Genomic DNA, 7,875 nt, shown 5'->3' on the forward strand with positions numbered 1-7,875 from the left:
GGGTGATAAAAAAACAAATTAGATCAGATTTGCTGAAAGAAAGTGATTCTCACTAAAATCAAGTCTTTGGTATCCGGGTTGGTGCTCTTTGGGATCTAGATCCAGTGCAATAGTTTGATAATTTGGGTACGCAACGGCATCTTAAGTAGGGACATCGGGTCCCTAATTTCTAAGAAACCTCAAGTCAGAATTTTACCAAAAGAACCGTTGATGAAGGTTACCCAATTCTTCTAGAGATCCTAGAAGTGATGTGTTCTCAGTTATATCATTGTGTCAGTTGACTTCCTCTGTACATGATCTGAATCACCAGCTTGTTGAATTAGTAGCCTCCACAATGTGTATCGCCAACAGGAACGAAATAGCTACCAGAAGTGGGCTGTTGAGTTAAAGTACAGTTGAGTAGTTTAAGCTTTTAATAACCTAATCTAACTTGAATCACATATTTTAAAATGTTCATTATCCCAGTTTTTAGAACTTGTATAAGATTATATAGTATCGATATTCGGTTATAACACTGAGTTGGATTAAATATGTGTTGCCCCAAAGATTCTGATTAGCCTCCTTCCCGGAATCTGGTTTGTCTATACCTTTATGACAAACCAGTAAGGTTAAGTAATTTAATTGGCTGTTAGAGTTTAGATTGGATACCCTCTGTGTGATTATGTTGTGCTCTTTGGTGATTAATAATGATTGTTTTCTTCGCTTGCCTTTATTTAGAATTTATACCTTATTTCTTTTGGTGTTTTATTTTTTCATTTTTTCTTTTGATTATTTTTGTTTCATTTTTGTCATAAAGGTATAATCTTTCCCACCTTGTGTTCAATTTAAACGCCCTGATGGATCGATCGCTAAGTATTTTCAGAATGATGTAATTACTGAACTTGCTAGACCGGTTATTAGCCATGACTATGGAGGGCGTAGTCAAAAAGGTCGATTCGGAAAGCAAAAGTGAATGTTTTGCTTGTTTGTTGTTAATCAAGGAAAATTATATTTGTTTTTATAGTTTGTGATGTAAGGTTAAGTAATTTAATTGGCTGTTAGAGTTTAGATTGGATACCCTCTGTGTGATTATGTTGTGCTCTTTGGTGATTAATAATGATTGTTTTCTTCGCTTGCCTTTATTTAGAATTTAGACCTTATTTCTTTTGGTGTTTTATTTTTTCATTTTTTCTTTTGATTATTTTTGTTTCATTTTTTTTTGTGAGTATTGAGAGAGTATCTCTAATTGTGATTGGTACATGCCCTATTCTTCACCACAGGCCATTTGGATCTTTAATAGATAGTGGTTAGAGATCTTGTTCTACCCCTGGGGGCTCGTAGTATAATTGATTTGGAAAATAAGAAGGTTAATTTTTATAATTATTTTAATGAATGTATTAATAGAAATTTGGACTTTGTGGTTCCAGCTTTTAACCCCCCTGAGGATTCTAAATTTGTTTTTAGTTATGATTTTCATGATGTTGAGTATCGGCATGGTGGATCGGAAGATTTTGGGATTTTTCATTTGAATTGTCTGGGCTTAAATACGACATTTGATTTTTTAGCGAATCTAGGTAAACTTAATCTTTTCCATGTGTTTGCTTTGACGGAGACCTGGTTGAGGGACCACAATTCTGCTCTTTTAGATATACCTGGATATACTTTGTTTACTCGGATCCGGGAGTTACGTCAACACGGGGGTCTTGCGGCTTATGTTCGTGAAGATCTCCGTGTTAGAGTCCGAGATGATCTAAGTGAATATATGGAAATGGTGTGTGAAACACTAGTATTACAAGTTAAATTGAATAATGTTGATACATATTTAGTAATTGTATATAGGCCTCCTTCTGGTTCTATTCAAGAATTTTTTGAGAATCTTCATGAACAGCTGGCAAAAGTACAAATTAGTAATAACCCTTGTTTTGTTCTAGGTGACTTTAATATTAACATGCTGGATATGGAGTCTTCTGTGACTTCTCAGGTATTAAATTTGTGTATGTCTTATGGGCTGTTCCCAACGATTAATATCCCAACTAGAGTTTCTAGGACGTCTGCAAAACTTTTGGATAATATTTTTTCTAATTCACCTTTTAGATCGCCAAGAGTTCTTGTAAATGTGGAATCTGACCACTTTGGTGTTTTTGCAGATTTTGAGGTATCTATCCCTAAGCGAGAAACTCCTGAACGGAGTAAAAGAGTTGTAGTTTTTGATCGCAGTGCCATATTGAAACTAAAAAATAATATGGTTCATATTGATTGGGTATCTCTGTTTGGAAATGAGAGTGATATAAATACTAAATTTTCACTCTTTTATAGTAAGCTTTTAGAAATGGTTAAGGAAGTGTGTGCAGTGAAGAATTCGAATGGTCCAAAACATAATGGGAGGAAGCCATGGATAACGCATGACCTTCTTCGAAAAATAAATGTAAGAGATAGACTGTTTAAGTCACAAGCTTTAAGACCGACTGATGAGAATAAAGAGCGATACCTTGTTTTTCGTAATTGTTTGAATAATCTCCTCCGTGAGGCTAAACAAAAATATTTTAGTATGAAGTTCAAGAATTTTAAAGGTAGCCCATTGAAAACTTGGCAAATAATCCGTAATGTTATAGATCAGCGTTCTAATATTCTACCAACTGAAGTGACTGTTAATGAGGTTATAATTGCAGATGGTACTGGGATATGTAATGAGTTTTTAAATCATTTTTGTTCAGTAGGCATACAAATAGCCGAGATGATTTTCTCGTCTCCAGATGACCCACCCTTTGGATCTACTCTACCATCTCCTGCAAATGTATCGCTAAATTTAAAGATGATTACATTAGATGAGTTAAGGGATATTATCTATAGTATGAAAAATAGTTCGTCCGGTAGTGACCTAGTTAGCCTAAAAATTCTAAAATACATTTTCCCTTGTATATCTGGTGTTTTGACATCACTGATTAATGATTGCTTCCGTCAAGGAAGGTTTCCAGATTGTTTAAAAAATGCAAGAGTGACACCGGTTTATGAAGGTGGTGATAGCAATGATTTGGGTAATTATCGCCCAATATCAGTCTTGCCAGTTATTTCTCGTCTTATTGAAAAATGTTTTAGTAATCGGTTGACCTATTTTTTAGAGAAGTTTAAATTTTTTAATAATAATAAGTTAGGTTTAAGAAAAGATATGAAGACAGAGGATGCATTGATATTTTTGACTAGTATAATTAACATAGCTTTAGATGAAGGTTTTAAGGTTGGTGCAGTGTTTCTAGACTTACAGAAGGCTTTTGATACAGTTGACCATGGCCTACTCCTGGAAAAATGTTAGGTCTATGGGATCCGAGGTAAAGCTCTTGACTTTATACGGAGTTTCCTTAGTAACCGGTACCAGTTTGTAGAGATGACTTGTATACAATCAGGCGCCCACCCAGTGACTAGAGGTGTCCCGCAGGGGTCAGTTCTTGGTCCGATTCTTTTTTTATTGTATATTAATTATATGCCTGATTGTATCCCAGGTTGTTGTTTTAATGTTAGTGACATGGTCTAAAATTACAGGAATGAGACGCTGTCATTATTTGCTGATGACACAGTTGCTGTAAGTACCGCGAAGACAGAAGAATTACTTCAGACATCGATGAAAGATGCTATTGATAGGTTATATTCCTGGTTGGGGGTAAATAGATTAAAGATTAATCTGGGTAAGACTAATTTTGTTATTTTTTCCCGTTCACCAGATTTTTATCCATGGTTTCAGGATATTGCAACACATTAGGGAGCTTTAAAGCGGGTGTGTTCTTATAAATACCCGGGGGTTTATATTAATGATGTTTTATCATTCAAGTGCCATGTACATTATGTTTGTAAAACCGTGTCTCGTAACCTGGGTATAATGAGAAAACTTAAGCATTTTTTTCCTCCTTTTGTTATGCACCTTCTTTATTATTCCCTTATCCATCCATATATATTGTATTGCAGTAGCGTATGGCTTGGAACATTTCCTTCTATTGCTCGGCCAATACGAGTTCTACAAAACAACGCTGTTCGGCTGTTAGATGACCTACAACCCCGGGACTCGGTACGAAACGTGTATGAGCGTGTAAAGATACTACCAGCTTCTGGATTAAGGGAGTTGTACACACTTCTATTCATTTTTAGGATTCAGAGGGGTATAAACCTCCCGTGTTTTGATAGCTTGGCTAACCTGAGATCTTCTGTCCATGATTATGATACTAGGTCATCTGCAGAGATTAATATTCCACTGGTAGTTTCGGCCCGATCGATGTTTTCTTTGCTTCACAGGGGGATCATAAGTTGGAACCATCTTGATCAAAATATAAAAAATATAGGTGATATTTCTTCGTTTAAGATAGTAATTAAAGGGATGCTTTTTAGTAAGTATGAATTCTAGGTTTTTTTTTTTTTTTTTTTTTTTTTAATAATGATATTGGTAAATTTTTATGGCTCCGGGGGGTGATGATTATGAATATTATTGCAAATTTAATTAAAATGTTATGGTTTAAGGTTTGTGGTGGTGTTTGGGGACTGTGTTATAGATAGGTTATTATTTTTTTCGTTTTTTTCTTTTATTGTTGTTTTGTTATGTTAGTGTATTTTTGCCACCCCCTTGGACAAGTTTTTACTTCTTGGGGTGGCCACTAAACTTATGTTAAATTGATTGTTTGTTTAAAATAAATCTCTCTCTCTATGTTTAGAATCATCTTATTAGCTCAAAAAAGATTAATTGAAGCACTCTGCAAGTGAAAAAGGAGCTTTGTAAATTTGGTTACTGGCCTTCCTTCCTCCCCTCTCCCTTACAGAACCATACGAAAGTGATCTCTCTTTTTTTTTTTTTTGTAGCCATAAGAGATCAGTGGCGGATCCAGGGGATGCCCCGCTAGCGTGGTCTAAAGTAGTGTAATTTACTTAGTTAACTCAAGTTTGCGTTAGTTAAACTTGCTCCTAACGCAAGTTTATCGGATCAACCTATTTTGCGCCCTCCCCTCCCTAAAATTTTTTAACGGAAGTAGAATGTGACCTTATACTTTGCTTGTGGCCATAGGAACCACTGAAGTGTATCAAGTTGAACGAACCTTATGTAGGTCATTCTCTATTGAGGTTCCATTTTGCTTGCGACCATAGGAACCACTGAAGCGTATCAAGCTGAATGAAATTTATCAAGGTCATCCCCTAGGGCACTCTGGGGGTTGAACGAACTTTATCTAGGTCATTCTCGACAACGGCACTAGAAACCATTGAAGCGTGTCAAATTGAATGAAGCTCTACACCTTTTAAACGAGAGTCAGTAGCCCCTCTCATATAGGTAATACTTCTATAGCAGCTCTACACCTGTTCAAAGAGTGAGTATCCCCTTTTAATATCGTATGGACCTATACATCCTTCAAAGAGAGTGAACATCCCCTCGCAATTTCGTATGAATTTGTATGGACCTATACACCCTTCAAAGAGAGTGAGTATCCCCTCGCATTGTCGTATGGATTTGCATGGACCTATACACCTTGTAAAAATAGTGAGTAACCCCTCACAATGTCGTATGTATTTGCTTGGACCTATACACCTTTTAAAGAGAGTGAGTATCGAGGAAGTAGATTTAACGACCTTTATCTAGGTCAGCTTCTATTATACTTTGCCAGGACCTATAGGAACCACTGATGCGTATCAAGTTGAATGAACTTTCATCAAGGCCATTCCCTAGGGCACTTTAGGTTGAACGATCTTTATCTAGGTCAGCCTCTATTATACTTTGCAGACGCCCCTAGGAACCACTGAAGCGTATCAAGTTGAATGAACTTTATAAAGGCCATTCCCTAGGGCACTCTTGAGGTTGAACGAACTTTATCTAGGTCATTCTCTACAACGGCACTAGGAACCATTGAAGCGTATCAAGTTGAATGAAGCTCTACACCTTTTCAAAGAGAGTAAGTAGCCCCTTTCATATAGGTAATACTTCTATAGCAGCTCTTCACCTTTTCAAAGAGAGTAAGTAGCCCCTTTCATATAGGTAATACTTCTATAGCAGCTCTTCACCTTTTCAAAGAGAGTAAGTAGCTGAACTTTTACATAACAGATTTCTTTGGCCTTGAGTATGGATATAAATTGCTTGATAAGTAGTTGATATCGCAGTTCCAAATGGATATTTGACTAAATTACATTTATTAAAGTTTGAAAAACCTTCTATTATTAAAAATTAGGGGTTTTAAACTATTGGAAGTTGAGGGAGTTGACAATAATGATAGGAAGACTAAAGTTCCCAATGTAGCAGTGGAAAATGCTAAGGACTGTCGATTAACATTTGAGTGGGACGATATGTTTGGTTAATGTGTTACATCTTTGAATAAATTTAAGTTAGAAGAACAATTATGTTTTGCTGCTAAAGTGAATATTATGCATATCTAGACTACAACTTGGATTGAATGCAATTATGAAACACGTCGAGGACAATAAATTGGGACATCTCGTGAAAAAAGAGTGAAAATATATAAGTTATTTTATTATTACATTTTCTGACAATAAAAATGTTTTACATTGATTTTTTTTTCTGTTTAGATATTGTTAGTTGATCTTTTACTCCTCCTTTCCATAGGAAACCAATAGATGATGAGAATGTGCTCGAAAATATAAGATTTTTTTCACGAGTTAGTTTATATTTGATGGTGTGAGTGTCAAGAACAAAAAAATGGAGGGATTTGAGAAAAAACAATCATGCGAAATCTTGTGTTTATGGAAAAACGTTTGATTCTTGATGATGATTTTCTGGAGTTATCTATTCAAAGGAAGATATTTTCTCAGGAAATGCTTGTCAATATAATAAAAACTGATTCTCCATCATTAGACTATTGCAAGAAGCTTTTACGTCGTGGTCCAAAAGCATTTACACAATTTATTGACATATTAATCCAAACAAAACAAAATGGTATAGTGGATTTACTATTGAACCCTACCTAAACAGTCTATATTGATTGAAAAGTCGATCCAAATGACTTTTCACGAGAACAACAAACAAATCGACAAAAAGTCCAAGCAGTGTTTTTATCGATTTGAAGTGGGGACATCTCCTCTCTCTCTCTCTCTCTAGAAGTAAAAAGAATATTCCGTTTTGACTGCAAGTCAGTTTCTATTTGGCAGTGCGACAGTCAACAGTGAAAAAAATGTACCACATCTGTCCACTCTGTATTTGTTCATGTTGGTCTTCCTGTGAGAATTGCACTGTCACAGATGAATAGAATGAAAAGTGTAGATTGTGCAATCCATGTAAGTTGCATCGAGGGTATGCAATTGCTATTAAGGAGTGTAATTCATGTCTTGAAGAAGTTTGTGATTCTCATGTTAGAGACTTCCTATGCTCAAACTGTCACTATGAAAAATGGGATCAGTGGGAAAATACTTATCCCGGTATGATTAGAAAAAACTCTCAACGAACATTTAGTTTACTCCTAAGAGACAGGTATCGTCGTGGATTTAAATTGTTTTGGGAAGAAGAATTTGGTCCACGAATTGTCGAAACAACAAGAGAGTATGGTTTCTACGTCATCGTTGTGAAGACAATGGTAGTTATGATTATAAACCTACAGATTTTTATTTGGCAGTTACAGAGAGTGATTCTTCATTTGAGAATTTTGTTTGTGACATTACATCAAATAAACAAATTGAAACCTGTGAATTTTACAATATGCATGTAAAAAGTATCATGGATTTCACAAAGAGATACGATAAGAGATATGAAACTACATTGTATTGTACTAATTGTGATCCTGACTTTTCCCTACATGATCAATACAAGGTGAATGCATATGATCTACCACTGCTAGTCGTTGCCGACAATGATGGCGACAATGAACTCCTATACGTAGAAGAAGATATCTAACGAAAACAAAAAAAGACTTTCAATTTTTCATT

This window comes from Artemia sp. Qi Xiang Cuo, chromosome 15, assembly GCF_049724085.1.
Source record: "Artemia sp. Qi Xiang Cuo chromosome 15, ASM4972408v1, whole genome shotgun sequence".
NCBI lineage: Eukaryota > Metazoa > Arthropoda > Branchiopoda > Anostraca > Artemiidae > Artemia > Artemia sp. Qi Xiang Cuo.